Source organism: Amblyomma mixtum, chromosome 7 (assembly GCF_055824585.1).
Source record: "Amblyomma mixtum isolate Tamu chromosome 7, ASM5582458v1, whole genome shotgun sequence".
NCBI lineage: Eukaryota > Metazoa > Arthropoda > Arachnida > Ixodida > Ixodidae > Amblyomma > Amblyomma mixtum.
Window position 1 is genome coordinate 36,619,022 of NC_143018.1, and position 19,540 is coordinate 36,638,561.

The following is a 19,540-nucleotide window of genomic DNA, read 5'->3' on the forward strand; positions in this document are numbered from 1 at the left end:
TCGTCAGAGAACACGTGGGTCTAGTGTTCGTTATGGACGTCGCCCACACAGAACGGATGAGTCTTTGAAATCCTGCGGTGGCGAAGGGCGCAGCTGATGGAATGCCTTTATTCGCGTCGCTTCGGTTTCTCATGAAAGAAGGAAAGAAAGAAAGAAAGAAAGAAAGAAAGAAAGAAAGAAAGAAAGAAAGAAAGAAAGAAAGAAAGGAATAAAGGAAGAAAGAAAGAAAGAAAAACTGTGACGGATAGAAAAACAAAGAAGGGGAGGAAGGATTGACAAAGGGCAGAAAAGCGAAAGAAAGAGTAAATATGGAAGAGTTGGGGAAGAAAGGAACTTTCAGGAAATAAAGAAAGGAAAAGGAAAGCAATAACCCGGAAAAGAAAAAAAAGGGACTTGCGAGGAGCAACTCGACTAAAAAAAACACATACGGACGAATCGAATATCCGAGGGCAATACAACAACTGCAGATGCAAACAACGCCCTCCAATACGACATAGAGATTTGTATACGAGAAGAGGAGAACGAAAAAAAGGGACGTATATGCAAGAGAAGAGGAATGAGGGAAGAGCGCGAGGGAGGAAGGGCGCGCGCGGCAAAAGGAGCCGTGATAGGCGTCGACCGACGTGTATATCAGACGGGTGCATGCACCGAACGGCCCGACGGTTCTGCATCTCGTTCTCGCCGCTCTTCATAGGGTTCGTGCATCGTTGCGAAGGCGGCATCACTCGGTCCATCCGGGATTTCGCCCAGGGAGCGAAGCAAGCTGTCCGGCTCATTCACAGAGGCCATTCGTATACCCCGGCGAATCACGGGGGCACATATGCCAGGGGAGAAAACACATTGCGGCCGCGAATATACCATATTCCACATACGGGTTCCTATATGGCGAGGGACGGAGGCTGAAATATGCACCACCCATTGCGTGCCGCGCGCTATGCTGATGGTGAGGAGCACGCAAATACTCTATCCTTTCTTGTTTTGTTTTATTTTATTTGTTGTGTTATGCGGAGCGCTTAGAGAAAGACGCGTTTTGAGCAAGGGACACTTTTCGGGCCAAATGGCCCCTTTCTTCAGGACAGCTTCGCGCGTCAATACCGGCGCTTTGCTTGGCAACTTGAGTGGATCAGTGAGGGAGATCCCGACTGAGTTTGCCAACAGAGAGCTTAGAGTAAACCGGTTTGATGCGGTCACTCTGTCGTCCCGGCACGGCATCTCATGGTGCGACATGTTCACTGAGTAGTCATACCAGTACCATCTTTGTTATTGCAACGGGAGTTTCAAGTTACGGAATACAACGTCGAGCGTGATACTAGAGGCGTCTGTTGTATGGAAATTATCGTGTGTAGTTCTCTGGAGTATTTAAAAGCGGTCAACAGGCTTTAAAAAAAAATGGCGACGTTGCGACCACAAGACGATTTGCCCCTTCAAAATTAATTTGTTCTCAAATCTACAACGACGCAAAGAGGGACGCCTTACCAACCGTGCGTTAGACTACTGCCGGATATTAGGGCTACCGTTTTAACGTGAACCACGACCTTGCTACATGGCCATTTTTGCATTTTGTCTCCATCGAAACGCGGCCGCTGTAACCGCTTGTGAACTCACGACCTTTGCTCAAGAGTAAACAGCGAAGCGCTTTCGCACATTAATTGTTCTTACTGCACACTAATTAATATGGTCGCTTAACGAGCGAGTTGATTATACATTCTTGAGAGAACAGCGCAAAAGACGGGAACAAAAGAGGAAGGAACACAGGTCGAGCGCTCCTCCCGTCTTCCTCCCTCTTTTGTTCTCGTCTTTTGCGCTGTTCCCTCAAGAACTAATTAATATCCCATTAATTATACACACGTATGCATCGCAGATGCAACGATAGGTTGTACATCCAACAAGCTATCCTTTAGCAAACAATGCTTGCAGGCTAGTTCATGTTGTGTTTCAGTCTTTCATTGATGTACTCTTACGTAACTTTACTTTGTAATAAGGGAGTAATTACTCATTGGCATCCACCCAAGCGCAGCCATACGGCTACAAAGGAAAGCTATACAGCTTTCTCAGAAACTTCGTAGTTAAAGAAAAATTCGTCCTTTTCCGGGGTTCGAACCCGGGACCACCGCTTCACCGGAGCAGTCGCTCTACCAACTGAGCTAACCGGGACGGCAAGCTTATGGTAGGGCGAGAGCGAATTGATCAATAACTCGAAGTAGGGACAATGTTCGTCAAATGTTTAGGGGAATCCCCCAAGGTGGAGTAGATTTGTAATAAGGGAGTAATTACTCATTTGCATCCACCCAAGCGCAGCCATACGGCTACAAAGTAACTTTAACTTTTAAAGTAACCTTACTTTTCATGAACAGACCAGCACTTACAAGCTAAGTATAAGAAGGGGCCGACAATGAAGGTGCTCGCACAGCAAGTCCGCGGGAAAGCACTGAAAGGGGTAGCAGGGGGCAATCAGACACACACAAATAAAATGATGAAGAGCGAACGGTTCCGCTCGGAGTGACGACGGGCGGTGAAGGGGCTACGATGGCCGTATACGCCACCACCGTCCCCGCCGCGCCCTGAATACGTGCCCGGAATCCGCTTTCGAGGCTGCGGGTCGTGGGGGCTCAGACCGCGCGCGCACATCCGTGGAAAAGGTCGAGGGTGCATTCTCCTCTTCCTCATCCCACACAGGGCTCCACGCCCGGCTGACAGACCGGAAGCAAATCTCACGCTTCACTTCCGGCTTGGCACGCGTGGAAGCTGCCGAGTGCGCGTCTAACTCGTTAACGATGCATGTCCTCTCCTCTGCGTGCACTGCTGGGAAGTGCACGTACAGTTTGTGCCGACATGTGCTTAGACGACAGCACGGGAATAGCCAGCAGCCTGCGTGTACCAGAACTTGTCTTAGAGTATGCGAATACCTCACGTTTATACAATGAGACCTCTTTAATTAAACCAAGTTTAATAGGAATGTTCTCTTTATGCAAACTGATAGTTCACTCTTGTTAACATAATGTGTGTTAAAACGGCTCAGGCTAATTCGAATAGGTTTTACATCCCCATTGGGTGTGCATCATCGAGCGTGGACTATATGCGTACCATATTCTCTATAAGTTTTTTTTTTTTCATTGGAGGTATGCAGGGTGCCACATTTTAGTGAGTACAGAGTTTTCATGAGAAGGCTATTACACATCGTTCAAACGAATTTGCGAATAATATTAAGTTAATAGCGGAATCGTTCATAGTCACATTGTAGTTATGATACGCGTGCCTGTGATCTTCAAAAATACGCTTCGTAGTGCAAAAAGTGAATGGCGTGTTTGTGCTTATCCTGTCTAACAGGAAACTGTATGTGAATAATCTGTACCCAGCGCGTATGCAATGGTCTACTGAGAGTATACTAATTCCGTAATACTCTATGCCATGTGCAGACGATATAAGTAGGAGTTGCCATTAGCAGGATGTGCCAAGGATCGCTGAAAGTTGCGTAACATTTGTGTCTTTTGAATGATTCAGTGAGGGTCAACACTTACTGTAGATTTTTCATTACGCTCATAAGAATTTATTGTGGTATTTTATTCAATGTTACACATCGTTTTTAAACACTAAGGTACATGGCCAGTAAAAACTCATAGGAGATTTCAAACAAATTGTCTAACTATAAAGACGGAGGCAGTGGTATACACGTCTGGTATATTTTATATACAAGTCGCTATAAGTACGAGGGTCATCCCAAAAGTAAGGTCTCCAGCTTTTTTATAAATCGAAAGAAATATTTTTTTAAAGCAATTTACAAAGCACTTAAAAGGCAGACCATTCTTCTGCTCTTCCACATAATCGCCGTAGCGGTCTATGCCTTTTTGCAGACGCTGGGGCAGTTTTTGTGCGCCCATGTCATACCAGCTCGCCGCCATGCCATTTAGGAAGCGTTTGACCGGCAGACTGACTTTGGTTGTAGACTGTGTTCGCTTGAATTTTCGCGGCTTGGGCGAAGAGGAGTGCCGCTACTCACGTGATTCTTGTTTGGTCTCAGGTGTGAAGTGGAATGCACAGGTTTCGTCACCCGTAAAAATGGAATCCAAAAAGTTCTCCTTTTCATCTCCATAAGGCCGAAGAAATGCGGGAGGAGTCAACGCGTTGCCGTTGATGGTCGTCTGTGATCATTCGCGGAGCCATCTTGCGCACGCCTTCCGATATTTCAACTTTGCTGTCAAAATCCTATGAATAGTGCTTCTAGAAACGCCAGGAACCAAAATGCAGAGTTCGTCGAGTGTGATCCTCCGATCTTGCCGCATCATTTCTTCGATCTCCGCGACTGTCTCTTCAGAAATTGACGGTCTCCCGCTTCTTTCTTCGTCGTGAATTTCACTGCGACCAGCTGCGAACTCCCTACACCACTGGCGGACGTTTTTAACATGCATGCACGACTCTCCATACACTTCTGTCAGCTGGCGATGAATTTCGATTGGTGTAACGCCATTTGCGTTCAAAAATCGAATAACTGCGCGAACTTCGCACCTGGCGGTAGCGACCAACGGCAGCTCCATTTCAAATAGCTGCCGTGCCAAGACTGACAATCCCTTTCGCACTGAGTCATGGCTTGTTTGGAAGACGGGGAACAATGAACACATCAGTATGGCGAGCAGCCACGCAAGCAGTTTCCCTGCGGCCGTAGCCCTTTGGAGACCTTACTTTTGGGATTACCCTCGTACCAACGCACTGAATATTTGCGGCTGCAAGTTCCGCGTCTATGCACATATGAAAATTTGAAAAATGGTGCAGTTCCTATTACATTTATTCTTTGAACTTGCGTCACAGTTTCCAATTCCTGACAGTTAGTGGGCGTTCTTTCTTTTTCAGACTCTTCTGCGTCCCTGCTTTAATTCATATAATTTAGGGCTACTTATAAGACCATCCATTTATATTTGAAGTGGTTTGGTTTGGTTTATGGGGTTTTACGTCCCAAAGCGACTAAGGCTATGAGAGACGCCGTAGTGGAGGGCTCCGGAAACTTCGACCACCTGGGGTTCTTTAACGTGCACTGACATCGCACAGTACACGGGCCTCTAGAATTTCTCCTCCAAAGAAATTCCAGCCGCCGCGGCCGGGATCGAACCCGCGTCTTTCGGGTCAGCAGCCGAGCACCATAACCACTGTGCCACCGCGGCGGCCTTTATATTTGAAATGACAACGCCGCCTACACCGCTATGTTCGCCTCTTTGTTGCCTGGAATTTAGTACATGAAATATACGTTAAAGTGCCAGCCATTGCTTATCTGAAATTCTTGTTACCTATCTTGGGGTTGTGCACTTCAATACTTAGTTAACACTAGTGTGAGCACTTTCTTTTCCTGAGGCGACGCAGTTCGCTCGCTCTCTCGTCTTCGATAGCGGCCTCTTTTCGCACAGGCAATTAAAATATGTCTCGTAGCAGTGGAGTTATTTTGGGAACAAGATCACCTCCATTAAGTCACATGTGAGCTAATATTCTCTATTCAGTAGCTTTTATCAAGGTGTGTTCGTCTCCCCACATGATTTATAGCGGCTTCGCGCCACCCTGTAAAGGCGGCTATATATCCCCGCATGCTGCAAAGCGCACGGCATGCAGCAGCGACTCGTTTTCCGGATTCCTCGAAGAAGCTGGGGCGTTTACACATCTCTGCGTGATTCTTTCTTTATTTGTTTCCTTTTTTTTTTTAGTTTTGTGGAGAGAGAGAGAGAGAGATTAAACAAACGGCAGGACCCGTAAGCCATAAATAACGCGTGCTCAGATTTCCTCCGCATTCCGCGGCAGATTATAAGGCTTCGCGAAGCGGGACCGCGAATTCGAGGCATGCCATATCTAAAGACAAATTCAGGGAGCACTGCAGGGACAGGCCAGGTTTTTGCCGACGCTCTTGGGAAAGAAATGTCGAAGCTCTATTAAAAAGAAAAAAAGAAGGAACAAAACTGTAGGAGCGGCAAGATAAACGCAGATGCGAAAAGCATAAAAAATATAGCAAAGAAAGAGAGAGAGAGAGCGGCAGACAGGAAGTGTACAAGACGAACACCGCGACAGACCGGAAATGGAATCGGCGTCATTCCGAGAGAAACACGGGGTCTCTTTCAGGCCATGTGCAGCCGGGCGTCAACCTGACGGCGTGAAGAGGACTGCACAGCAAAGCAAACAAGTACAAGATGCCTAGATAATACAAGGAAATACAATAAAAAAAAACTGGGCGCCTTGCTAGGTCTCGCGTAATAAAGTGCTTCCGGCTCGGTTTGCACCCTGTAAGTCTTCTGTAGCGTAGGCACGGCTGGAAGGCTCTCAGGCCAGACGGATTAGAGGTCGGTTATCGCTTCACACCGGGATGCCATACGTTTTCTGGAGCACAGCGCCAAGTAGCACCACAAACGGAAGCAAGGCAGTGCCTCTGGACTGTATACGTTTTACAATTCAGAGAAAATTTACGTTTCCTCGTCGGCGGCACGGGTGCGCAGATTTATGGTTCATCTAAACTGTACAGCAGCGCCTCTCCTGAACTGTGGTACACGTTAAACGAAGGCAGAGACCCGGCTCTCCGTTTGCTTGGGATGTTGAGCACGTTTTCTTCTCACAACCTGCCAGAATAAAAAAAAAAAAAAAAACAGAGACGCAGAATAAGGAATGGCGCCCCGGAATCCGCTGTGAAGAGTTTGAAAGATAGGTATACGTTCATGTAAACGCTACTGCTATTAGATAACATAGACCGTTGCTACGCGGAAATGATTTTTTAGGCCAGTCAAATAACCTGGGCTAGCTGTCAGCTCCAAAATATATTCTTGTTTCTTTCTAGAGGTGTAAAGTCGTAATAATTGGGCTGTGCAATATGGAGTCCTCATCCTGATCATCATCATCATCAGCCTGACCACGCCCACTTCAGGGCAAAGGCGTCTCCCGTGTCTCTCCAACTAACTCTGTCCTTTGCCAGCTGCGGCCACCGTATCCCCGCAAACTTCTTAATCTCATCCGCCCACCTAACTTTCTTCCGGCCCCTGCTACGCTTGCCTTCTCTTGGAATCCACTCCGGTACTCTTAATGGCCAGCGGTTATCTTGCCTTCGCATTACATGCCCTGTCCAAGCCCATTTCTTCCTCTTGATTTCGACCAGGATGTCATTAGTCCTCATCAGCATTACCTAGCTGAATTACGTACTTGAAAGCATCCAGAATTGTAATAAGAGGGGAAAAAATTAACATTGGGAAATTATAGGCTAGGGGCGCAAGCTGCCGCCCGATGCAAAGGGTAATATTGATACAGCTCAGAAGTGGACGAAGAAGAAGTGCTTCGCCATCTCGCTGGTGACGAGGAAGAAGAAGTGGTTCGTCTTCTTGCTGGTGACCGCTCGGCAGACTGGAGCAGTTCTTGTGTCTCTGTGTGCTGTGTAATATTCGTGACAAATCTGGTGGAGGTGCGGGGTACGCTTCCAGACCCGCGTAGGCTACCGACCAATACGGATCTCACCCCAGTTCACCAGCGCCGCGGCCGCCGCCTCCGTGGAGCGTCCCCTGAATTTGGACTCCTTCCGGCTGCAACCAGGGCGACGCAACCCCGGCCTTCGGAGGCACCAGGTGCCATGGCAACTGAGACCACGCTCCCGGCGCACATCCTCTGTCATCAGCCACGAACACCCCCGTCGTTTCATGGCGACGTGTTCGAGGACGCCGAGGATTGGCTCGAGATATTCGAACGGGTTGCCCGTTACAACGGCTGGAGTGACAACCGTAAGCTCCACAATGTCTATTTTGCACTTGAAGAGTCGGCTCGGACATGGTTCGAAAATCATGAAGCTTCGTTTACGTCCTGGGAAGCTTTCTGCCGCAATCTTAAAGCCACTTTTCCGAATGCAGACCGTCGAGAGCGAGCAGAAGCTGCGTTACACTCGCGCAACCAGCGCCACAACGAGAGTGTACGCATGTACTACGAGGACATGACTCGCCTTTTTAAGCGCGCGGATCCCAACATGACAGAAGACAAGAAGCTTCGCCACCTCATGCGGGGTGTCAAGCAAAAGCTCTTCGCAGGACTCGTGCGCAGCCCACCAAGCACTGTGGCAGAGTTCCTCACCTAGGCGGCAACTATGGAGAAGACGCTGGAACAGCGAGCCCGCCAGTACAATCGCGACGTCAACACCTTCGGGCCTGATCCCATCTCCATGCCTCCCGGTATCGACGCGGCCTTTCTACGCGAGCTGGTCCGATCCGTCGTCAGAGAGGAACTGCAGGCCTTCCGTACGCCGTCCGAGACGCCATCTTTCACGCCACTGAGCGAAGTGATCCGGGACGAGGTGCGCCTGGCAGCACAACAGCACCAGATTTCCGAGGTTCCTCGCCAGCCTGATGCAAGGCCCACGTATGCGTCCGTCCTGCGCCAGGCCCCTGGGTACGACGTCACTGCCGCTACTCCAGCAGTGCTCTCGTCGAGCTCCCCTCGTGGTGACGCTCCGCCAGCCTATCAGCGGCCGCGAAAGAGTGAAGTGTGGCGTGCCCCGGATCGTCGGCCCCTCTGCTATCACTGTGGCGAGGCGGGTCACCTCTACAGGGCGTGCCCATACCGCCGCGTGGGCCTGCGTGGTTTCGCACCGGAGGACCCGTGCCCTCAGAACGGGGAACGACCGCAGGAGATAGCATTCCATCTGTCGTCGCGCCAGAACCGCATCACGTCAGGCCACCAGGATGCTCGATCACCGTCGCCGCGACGCTACCGTTCTCCAAGCCCCCGTCAAGCCGCAGGCTACTCCGGACGCCGTTCTCCCAGTCCACGCCGGGAAAACTGATTCCAGCGGCCTCTGGAGGCAAGGCCGCTGATGCCGGGACTTGTGAAGATCCTCCTGCGCCACTACCACGCGACGATGTTTCTCCGGGAGCGAGTAGCGACAGCATCCGACGCGCTACCTCCGATTTGTGCGTCAAAATTGACGGAATCGACGTGACCGCTTTGCTGGATACTGGTGCCGACTATTCTGTCATGTGCCTGGCCCTTGCCGTACAACTGAAGAAAGTATTGACGGGGTGGTCGGGGCCTAGCATTCGCACTGCTGGGGGTCACCTGATTATCCCTGCCGGCAGGTGCACAGCCCGTGTCGATATCCGTGGTTTTGTGTACGTCGGCGAGTTTGTAGTCCTCCGTGAGTGTTCGGGGGACTTGATCCTCGGTCTTGACTTTCTCCACACGAACGGTGCTGTCATTGACCTCCACGAATCACAGGTCACGTTCTCGACGAAACGGGCCGTGGCACGCACTGACACAGACGATTCACGGTTCACTGCTCTGCGACTTGTTGACGACGACGTAATGGTGCCACCCCGGTCCAGTGTGCTAGTTCTCGTGAGGAATGATTTATTCCACGACTACGAAGGTGTCGCTGATAGCCACATACCCCTGCTGCTCGAGAAAGGAGTAGCCATCGCTCGCGGGCTCGTCCAACTACAAGACGGTTGTGCTAGTGTGCTCCTTACAAATTTTGCCAACGAGTTGCAGCACCTCGCCAAGGGCACGGCTGTCGCCTTCCTGCATGACTTCGCTGTGGTGCCTCAAGTGTGCGCCCTGGAGACAAGCCCTGAAGACCAGGCCCCACCATGCCCTGTCCTTCCGTCCGTCAGAATCAATCCCGATTTGGCGCCTGAGCAGAAGGCTCTTCTCTCGGCGCTTCTAACCGACTTCGCGGGTTGTTTTGCCACAAGCTCCAGGGTCGGTCGTACGCCTGTCGCAAAGCATCGCATTATCACCGACGAGACTACACCACCCGTATGCCAGCGCCCATACCGCGTTTCTTCGACGGAACGCGAAGCCATTAAAAGGCAAGTGGACGAAATGCTCGCCGACGATGTCATTCAACCGTCGACAAGTTCATGGGCGTCACCGGTAGTCCTCGTGAAAAAGAAAGACAACACCCTGAGATTTTGTGTCGATTACCGCAAACTGAACAACGTGACGAAAAAGGACGTTTACCCGCTCCCCAGGATTGATGATGCACTCGACAGACTACGTGATGCCAGGTTCTTTTCCTCCTTGGATCTCAAAAGCGGCTACTGGCAGATAGAGGTGGACGAGCGAGACCGCGAGAAAACTGTTTTTGTGACGCCTGATGGTCTATACGAATTTAAGGTGCTCCCGTTTGGACTATGCTCAGCGCCGGCCACTTTCCAACGCATGATGGACACTGTCTTGTCTGGGCTCAAGTGGCAGACGTGCCTCGTATACCTGGACGATGTCGTCATTTTCTCGCCCACCTTCGAGCAACACTTGGAGCGGCTGAGCACAGTGCTCCGGGCGCTCCAATGTGCGCAACTTACGATCAAGCCCGAGAAATGCTATTTCGGTTTTGAGGAGCTTCGTTTCCTCGGCCATGTTGTCAGCGCGCGCGGTGTTCTCCCAGATCCCGACAAGACCGCTGCTGTCTCCAGTTTCCCGCGTCCCACTGACAAAAAGACCCTTCGCCGTTTTTTGGGACTGTGCTCTTACTATCGACGATTCGTCCAAGATTTTTCCAAAATAGCTGAACCCTTAACAGCACTGACCAGAGACGACACACCCTTCTTGTGGGGAAGCGACCAAGAGGATGCTTTCGTGGAGCTCCGCCACCGCCTGCAACGTCCACCGATACTCGCCCATTTCGATGACGCCGCAGCAACTGACATACACACTGATGCTAGCAACGTAGGCCTTGGGGCGGTCCTGGTACAGTGGCAGGGTCGTGTACAAGTCGGGGCGGAAGCACCAAGATGCGGATTGTTTATCACGCGCGCCAGTGGACCTTGCTTCCCCGGAAATCACTGAAGACTTCTCTTTCCTTGGTGCTGTTAGCGCAACCGATATGGCGCAGTTTCAAAGGGAAGACCCAGAGTTAGCGCCGCTCATCGCGTACCTGGAAGGCTGCGACGGTCCCCGCATTCCTCGTGTTTTTCTTCGTGGACTCAAATCCTTCACTCTGCAGAACGGCGTCCTCTACAAGCGCAACTTTGAGAGCAACACTGCAACATTTCTGCTCGTAGTCCCGTCCGAGTTGCGACCTGATATCTTGAGCGCTTGCCACGACGAACCATCTGCCGGCCACCTGGGGGTCAGTCGTACCTTAGCGAGGATTCGGCAGAGGTACTACTGGCCAAGATTACTTCCATCAGTGCGGACATACGTCAAAACCTGTCGCGACTGCCAGCGCCGTAAGTCTCCTCCCTTCAAACCCGCAGGATTTCTTCATCCCATAGCGCCTCCGAAGACGCCTTTCCAACAAGTGGGAATGGACCTACTCGGCCCTTTCCCGAAGTCATCCACTGGAAAACGTTGGATTGCTGTCGCGACGGATTATTTGACGCGGTACGCTGAGACAACGGCGCTTGCAAACGGAACTGCTGTCGAAGTGGCTACGTTTTTTGTACACAACATCGTGCTGTGTCATGGCGCTCCTGCGGTTATAATTACTGACCGTGGAGCTGCTTTCACAGCCCGCTTGACTCAGGCAGTCCTAGATCTGACCCACACCAGCCATAGGCGTACAACAGCGTACCACCCACAGACAAATGGTTTGGTAGAGCGCCTTAACAGAACCCTGGCCGACATGCTCTCCATGTATGTGGATGTGGAGCATAAAACATGGGACCAAATTCTCCCATACGTAACGTTCGCTTACAATACGGCCCTGCAAGAGACAACGCGGCTCACGCCCTTCCAGCTTGTCTTCGGTCGTCCAGTTGTTACTTCTTTGGATGCCATGTTACCCGTCGACCCTCAGTGTGACCTAGAGCCAGATCTTGACGTCGCCACTTTCGTTCAGCGGGCTGAAGAAGCACGTCAACTGGCCAGGCAGCGAATACACCGTCAACAGCACGCCGACGCTGACCGCTACAATCTCGGACGGCGATTTGTTACGTACGAACCAGGCGACCATGTGTGGGTTTGGACACCAGTTCGTCGCCGTGGGTTGTCCGAAAAATTACTGCGCCGATACTTCGGACCTTACCGAGTTCTCCGCCGCATTAGCGACGTGACGTACGAAGTTTCACCGGCAACCCCAGGCCGCCCTTCGCGCAGACCACCGCATCCGGATGTTGTGCACGTCGTTCGTATGAAGCCGTACCACGACCGTCCTGCTGATTGTACTTGACGCTGAGTGCCGCCGGTTGTGTGTCGTGATAGCTGTGTCTCACTTTCCGTGTCTAACCCATTTTCCCCTCTGTGAAAGCGGCCCGCATCGAGGCGATGCTGCAGGGGAGGGAGCAATGATACAGCTCAGAAGTGGACGAAGAAGAAGTGCTTCGCCATCTCGCTGGTGATGAGGAAGAAGAAGTGGTTCGTCTTCTTGCTGGTGACCGCTCGGCAGACTGGAGCAGTTCTTGTGTCTCTGTGTGCTGTGTAATATTCGTGACAATATCATTATCATCTATCCATCCATCCATCCGTCCGTCCGTCCAGCTTTCCGCAGACGGAAGAAAACCAACACCTCCTAGCTCCGCCTACGCCGCCTGAACTTAATTATTTCGAAGGGCAGCGCATGGAGGTCTCCATTAAGTATACAAATGAATCTATTAGCCGAGCCCAGAAAATAATTGCAGGATGGTTACTTTCCCATCTTTCCTTTCTTTTTTTTTTCTCTTCTATGAGCAGTAGTTGCGGAGTAAACATATACGCTGATAGACCTATGATGTTCCTACTAAGAGAAACGTCCGAGCCATAAGTTAAGAATGACGGACGACGGGTACATAAGCTCGACTTGTCCCCCTAACGCTCCTTTGCACTGCATCAATGTCATTTACAGGGAGAATGGCAGTCGGAAATAGCGGTAGGCGGTGGGTAGAAATGTTGCAGGGAAGGTCACTCCCATGTTTAATGGGGCACTCATTCGTTAACTAAATGAACATCTCTGCGTTTTCCCGTTCGTTCGTTTGTTTGTTTGTTTGAACAGAGGGTTTCTCACTGGGGGTGGGCGAGGGGGGGGGGGGGGGGGGGGCACGGGTTGTTCCCAACGGCGTGTCTGACCCTCATCTCTCTCGAACAACATTCCTGAGTGATTAAGTCCGTGAGAACGCATACAGAGACCTGCAGCTCTTAGCTCGATGTCTTGAGCCAGTCCACTGAACACTAATGGCTGCCAGCAGGGTCTCTTTGCCCGCTCTCATTCAAAGCCGCAAGCCACGGCCGCCCCGCGGCGCTACTGGCCGCATTTCGGCCGCCGCGAGAGGCCACGTGGGAGGTCTCGGCATCGTCCCGAGAAAGCACGCTCGGAGAAGACGACGACAACTGCCAGCCAGACATGTTCCGTCGTATCGTCGTGCGTGGCGCGGTCCTTTCTCGCAGCTCGTTAGCGGAGCCAAAATGGCTTCCACGTGAGGGGGGGCCTCAAGGAGAGGCGGCGCACACGCGACGTGGGACGCACAACTCGGTCTCGCTATAAATGCGTGCAGTGGAGTGGAAGCTACGGCACATGCAGCAGGGGAGTTGTAGAGACGAGGTTCAGCACCGCTTGTACAGCTCGAACCGGATTTCTAGAGAGCTGCAGGGAGGTATAGACCTTATGCGAAATGCACTGCCATCTAGCGGTCGTCGCGCGCGATCCGCCATGTTGGAGGATAGCCGCCGGATTCACAGCACGTACTGGTGCACGCTCGTCGCGCGCGCTCGAGTTTCACCGTCCTCAGTATGCCCACATATTGCTTACTGCCTTGCTTTACGCAGAAGGGTCACACAGACGCCCAGGGAAAAAAGGCAAGAGCACTTGATCTGAGCGCATTTCTATTTTTGGACTGCGATCCCCGACATCGGCGACACAAATGTTGCAGTACCGTCGCTACATGTCGAGACGTCGCGAAACGCATTTCGTTATCGCTATGTAGCGAACGAAATTAGAAATAAGCTTTGTAGGCACGAAGAAAATATCACACAAAAGTAGTTTTTCTCCTGCGATTGCCCGTGAAATGCTGCTATTATCGGCCTCGCAAGAGAGTAATCGTGATCAGCTGTTCAGTGGTACGGGTCGCGCTTTGTGAGAACCGTCGCTCCTAGCGTTATCCGCCGCAGCGGTTACACGCGTTAGTTTTAAGTGTGAATATTTGTTTCGACGGAAACACCAGCAAGTATCAAGTGCCCGTGGCACGGAACGTTTGTGCACTGCAAGTCAGTCAATCGTTTCTGTTAGACCAGGGAAAGGTGCCTATTTTGTGGAGCGACGGCTTGATTGCATGTAGCGATTTCACTTAACCGACCGGTTTCCACGAAACCGTGTGTTGTGTAAAAAAAAATAAAGGACCGTAAGGGAAGCCGCTCAAGCGGTACCATAGTTCCAACTAGTAGCGGGAATGCATAACGCATGTAGAATCCTCCAAAAATCTCAGTGCATAACTGCTTGCTCGTCGTGGTAAAGCCATAGACACTGCTGCATTCACGGGCTACGTGTTTTTAACGGCGATAGTCCAAGAATGGTAAACAGTTGTGTAGTGGGGTCGTGCGAGGACCTAGGGGTCTATGTGGCCGGTAATAATAATAACGTATTTTCTTTCTCTGTCTAGGGCACTAGGGCAAACTAGGGGCTCTGTGCGCTAGAGCACTAGGGCAAACAAACAAATGCTGTATGAACTTTTCAAGGAAAATGAAAAGCGTCGCATGTTGACAGGCCACTTTTTTCCACACTGACAACATGAGCGTGAAGTTTACTATCGTTTGCTTTCGGTGTCGACGCAACACACAGAAAACGCTACCACAACAGCAGCAATTCAAGCGGCATGCCCGTTCGCAAAAAGTATCCAACCAAATAAAAACTGACTCAAACTAGACTGAAATGCGCACATTTTTAGCCGTAAACGAAAATTACACTTGCTTCGTACATTTCTTGGTGTTCAGCGTCGGTAAACTGATGTAGGACTCCGTGAAAAACTTGTATCTCCGTACCCGGTGGCGTTCGGAAAGTGTTTTGGACGCGTAGTAAGTGTCTGCGAAGTCGCTTGGAAACTTGGGCATCAGAAACAGGTCGACTGACCATTCAGTCATGTTTACAGGCTCAAGTGACAGTAAACAAGATTTTCGAGCCAGCACAGCAGTAAGGAAGCTAACGCAGGGCACGCCTAAATCCAGAGAGCAGAGGCGGAACGAGCTTCAGTCATCCTCCAACATGGCGGATTTACGCTGGTTCTTCTTTTCTCCGATAGATGGCAGCAATTTTGCATAAGGTCTATTGCTTGCCGGAAACCGGCACTTACTGACCAGTCAGTTATGATAGTCAAGGCACTAAGTAACTGCTGCCCAATCTGCTGAATGAAAGCAGGTGTCTTGACAGCAGGACACGACAAACGATGGAACACGACTGACACCTATACTTTTCGCGAAAACTGTCTAAAGTAGGATTAAATATACCACTCAGAATCCCCCGACGAACTATTCCGTGGAGAGTAACAATGGCCGATATCCCTTTGCAGGTAATTCCTGAGGGAGTTAGTAATGGATATACATGAAGAGTCTAATGGTTGCGGCAGCGCAGTTGGTCCCGAAGAGATAACTTCAGGTGCACTTTCAAGACTTCCTCACTTCGAGGATATGTATAGCGCGCTCGGTACAGATTGTCGGCAGTAAAAGTGTACGACGCGCCGTTTTGTCGCTTGCTTTTCCTGCGACACCTTTCAGTGCTTTCGCAAAGTATGAGCGCCACGAATCGAAACGAACAAATTGAAATGCACTAGGTTTAAAAAGGAAAAAAAAAAAAAACTCTCTCCTCTTAACCTGTCTCGACAGCAGGGTGGAGCCGGAAAGTGGTGCGACAGTGAAACCTATCCGAAGGCAGCCTGGTACACACCAATTTTGCTCCCGGGTGTTCATTCAGAAACGAGCAAATAAATCCTAATAACAGGTTACCTATGAGGTGGATTTAAGGGCGAGCGAAAGAGGAAGAAATTGTGCATGCTGAAATTATGCTGAACCCGATTTTTTTTTTAAAGAAAGGAGTTCTAGAAATACACGGTTAAAATGAAACCGTCCAGTGCCCACAACCGGCTTTTCGAAGAATGACCCATAAACCGACCCTGCTTAACTAAATGAAAACCATCTCATCGTATTTCCTGGCCAAACGTCTGGAATCTGTGAACAATTTCTTTATTGCGTGCAAACAATCGTCCCTGAAGGTTAATAATTTGTGAGGCCAGCTGCTCTGTTACAACATATCCCGTGAAAGTATTTTCTGCAAGATATTGAGCTCGGTAGTTTGCTAGGTTGTTAAAGTTTCTGCAAGTTGCTGTGTATACCATGCATTACACGTGCCTCTCGGCACTGCATACAAACATGTGAGCGTTTAAAAAGTGCGAGATCAGAGAGACTGCGCGTTACATTACAGAATTTCAGTATCATTGTGTTAATTTGTTACTTGCCACTAATAACACTTAACAGGTAGACAAAAGACTGTCGGCCTTGCACTACGACCCCAGTCCGGCGTCTGGTGGCATAATTAAGAACACAAAAAAAGCGGATGTTTGCGGTATAAACCAGCTGCGTGTCTTGGCTCCTTGAAACATTTGTTAATGGCTGACGCTATCCGAGGCTCAGACAGTGTTGCACTGTTTATCCGTTAACAGCATATGAAGCCTTTCCGCCCAGCCAACGCCACCTAGATGAGGAAGAAAGTCTAGGGGATGTTAGCCCAACAGGACTTCCAAACGTTTTCTCTCTAAGAAGACGTTTTTCACTCCGTTACCTACACTTTCCTACTTGCGTACACCCTTTGAACCCCATCCACCGACACGCACTGACCTTCGCGCGCGCTTGCCTACGACGCATGCAATGCTGAGGGCCATAAAAGAGCAAAATGACAGAACGCCGGACAGGAGCATAAAATAAAGAAGCGTAGTGTCAGTGGCTGTGAGCGAGTGCAGTCAGGTGAAAAATGGCTACATGGCGTTGCTGGTTCAACCCGAGAGAGAGAGAGAGTCCGAGGAAAGAAGAATTAGCTTCTCGCACGCGGGGCGCAAGAGTTTCTTGTTTCGACCTCGTCGACATCGCGCGACCCCCCTTGAAGGGTTAAACGGGTCAGGGCTCGCAGTGGTAGGCAGCGTCGAGCTTCTGACAGAAAGCTGCTTCCGAAAAGGGGGATTCCCTTCTCCCAGGAAGAGATTGCAGTGCTCTTTGTGGACAGCTTTCTCACAGGGCAGGAAAGACGAAACGAAGTGATATTCGTCTTACTGACACGCGATTCCCAACGCCCCCCCCGAAGAAAAAAAAAGGCGTGGTACTTTAGCAAAACGTTCCCGTGGGACAGTTGGCTCATGTCCAGGGAAGTTAAAAACGCGCGAACATTACGAGGACAGGCGAGGAAAGAAACGCATACGACATCACGGGTGCAATTTCCAAACAGTTGGCAGCATCACCTGTGGTGACGTATTCGTTTCTTTCCGTAAATTTCTTGTTCTATTAGCGAAGGCATAGCTTCCCTGATGATGCGTGCGCACAAAAAAAAATTATGTTCATTCTCGAAGCGTTTGAAACCTGGCAGGCCTCTTACGAATAACGCCTATGACTTTTATGGACTCTTAATTCAGTTTGTTGTCATCTTAAAGGCTTCCTCTTGCCGTTCATAATTTCTAGATGTCTACAAGAGACGAGTGTTAGCGAATTACTTTACTTCTATTCACGGTCTGCCGACCGTCTATAAAACACCGGTCGCTAGAAAAATACGTCTTTTGGTCCCTTCGACATCTCTGGAATATCCACACAAGGCAGACCCAGGAGAATGAGCTCTATTACGGCAATTCTCACTCCATGACGTTCAAAGACGCAAGCTAACAGAGTATTTCCATTCAAGGTCTATGGGTTGTCTCCAGACGCAGTTCGACAGGGAAATCACCTCATTCGTCCTTTCGTAATCCACAAAATTGTACACACATATTCCACAAGAGAGCAGGCAGCAGGAGGTTGATTGCGTGCGTGTTTCCAAAGCTCAGAATATAGCGAAAGAAGCAGACTTTCAGAACTAGCTTAGCAAAAACTTGGAAGCTTCTGCGATTGCCGTTCATTGCGGGAGCAAATGATTGCCCTGTGGATTGGAAGAATAATCCCAACATTTAGCTTTGGCCTCCAACGTTTTGTGGTCAGCAACTGTAATTCAGGCGTCCTCGTCAAATTCACAGATGAAACGCCGAGTAAAACTCTTCGCTGGGCTAATTCCCGCATATTTCTACGTAACAAGATTGCGTAACACAAAACGGTCACGTGCAAAGGAGAACACCTTGACCCGTGTTCGTCCAATCTTTTATTATTTCACAAGTTCTTTTACAGCCATCTACGAACTGCACCCTACATGGTCCCTCCGGCACGCATATCTCACCGCACTCTCCATCAACTCCAGATCAGCCGTCCACGTGCACGCACAGTCACCTTCGCAGCTTCATTTTTTTCACGCACCGCCGCGGACTGGAATGGCCTTCCCGCTGACATTGCAACAATAACCTGTCCCGCGAACTTCGCACGCAGAGCTAACACCTTTTTGTCATCATCATAACGCATGATTACTTTGTCGCACCAAACGTTGTACCCACCCCTTATGTAATGCCCCTGAAAAGGGGTCTTTAAGGAAATAAAATTGATTGATTGATTGAATCTCCACGTCTCGTGTAATGAAAACTTATTACCGAGAAGGAATTAAATGCCATTTATTTACTTGAACAAAAGCTTATTATTTCAACAGAAAAAAAAAGCGCCAATAAGGGTAAAGGACGAAGCATCGAAGGAATAAAATGAAATGAGAATATAGATGGAATACCTGAAAACCAACTTCTGTACTCAACGCCCATAGACTAAAAGAACCGCTATTTGAACTCTGCTGCAATCTTCCTTGTTGCTTACAGCCCAGACGTAGGAGATGACCCCGGCTTACGAAAGTAAGACTACGTACAGCTGCGCGCATAGAACTGAGTTCAAATTGTGCTCTACCCTGACAGCCCTCAATGCCTTGGGAGGAATGACATTCAGGAAGAACTTTTGACTCGAAAGAACTCCTGTACACCGAAGAGGTCCCAGCTAGACGACCCCTCAGATGGGTCTTTAGGTTTCCTTTGCGTTCGTCTGTCAGAGGCTCTTATGTGTAACTTGCATTCTTTTGAGTGGAATGAATGAGGCTTTTTTGTTTCATTTATAACGGTCCGAGATGTGCGCCCAGTAGTGGCTTAACAGTTTTGGCTGTTCCCGAGAAAGTGTCAAGGGATGCATTCTGATAGGTATTTTCCGTCCACACGATGATGTTCCAGCGCGCACGCGCTCGGTATATATGACCTATAGGGAATTTGGACGACGAAGTCATGTTTTCTTTCTTTCTTAAATTTTGACGAATGACCGGCACAGTCGTCTTGCGTTCCTTTTCCCTGGCCGTTCTCGATACGGCAGTCAGGGAAAAGTGAGCATTTTCTAGAACGAAAACATTAAAAAGGGGTCCGCCTTACAAGGGAGGCAACGCATTTCAAGCGGCAAATCCAGAGGGAGGAGATCTTCGGCTGGAGCAAAAAATGGCCTGGGGATAAAATAGAAGCCAGGAGAACGACTTCATCGTTCAAAAAGTGCTCCCCGCGACCCA

At 49.9% G+C, this 19,540-nt stretch overlaps 1 protein-coding gene across 2 annotated transcripts in view; it reads right to left on the bottom strand.

Annotated features, from left to right (window-relative positions):
- Slip1 (SLo interacting protein 1) overlaps positions 1-19,540 on the bottom strand; it is a 177,977-nt gene that overhangs the window by 148,438 nt on the left and 9,999 nt on the right. The gene's annotated exons all lie outside the window — the stretch shown is intronic.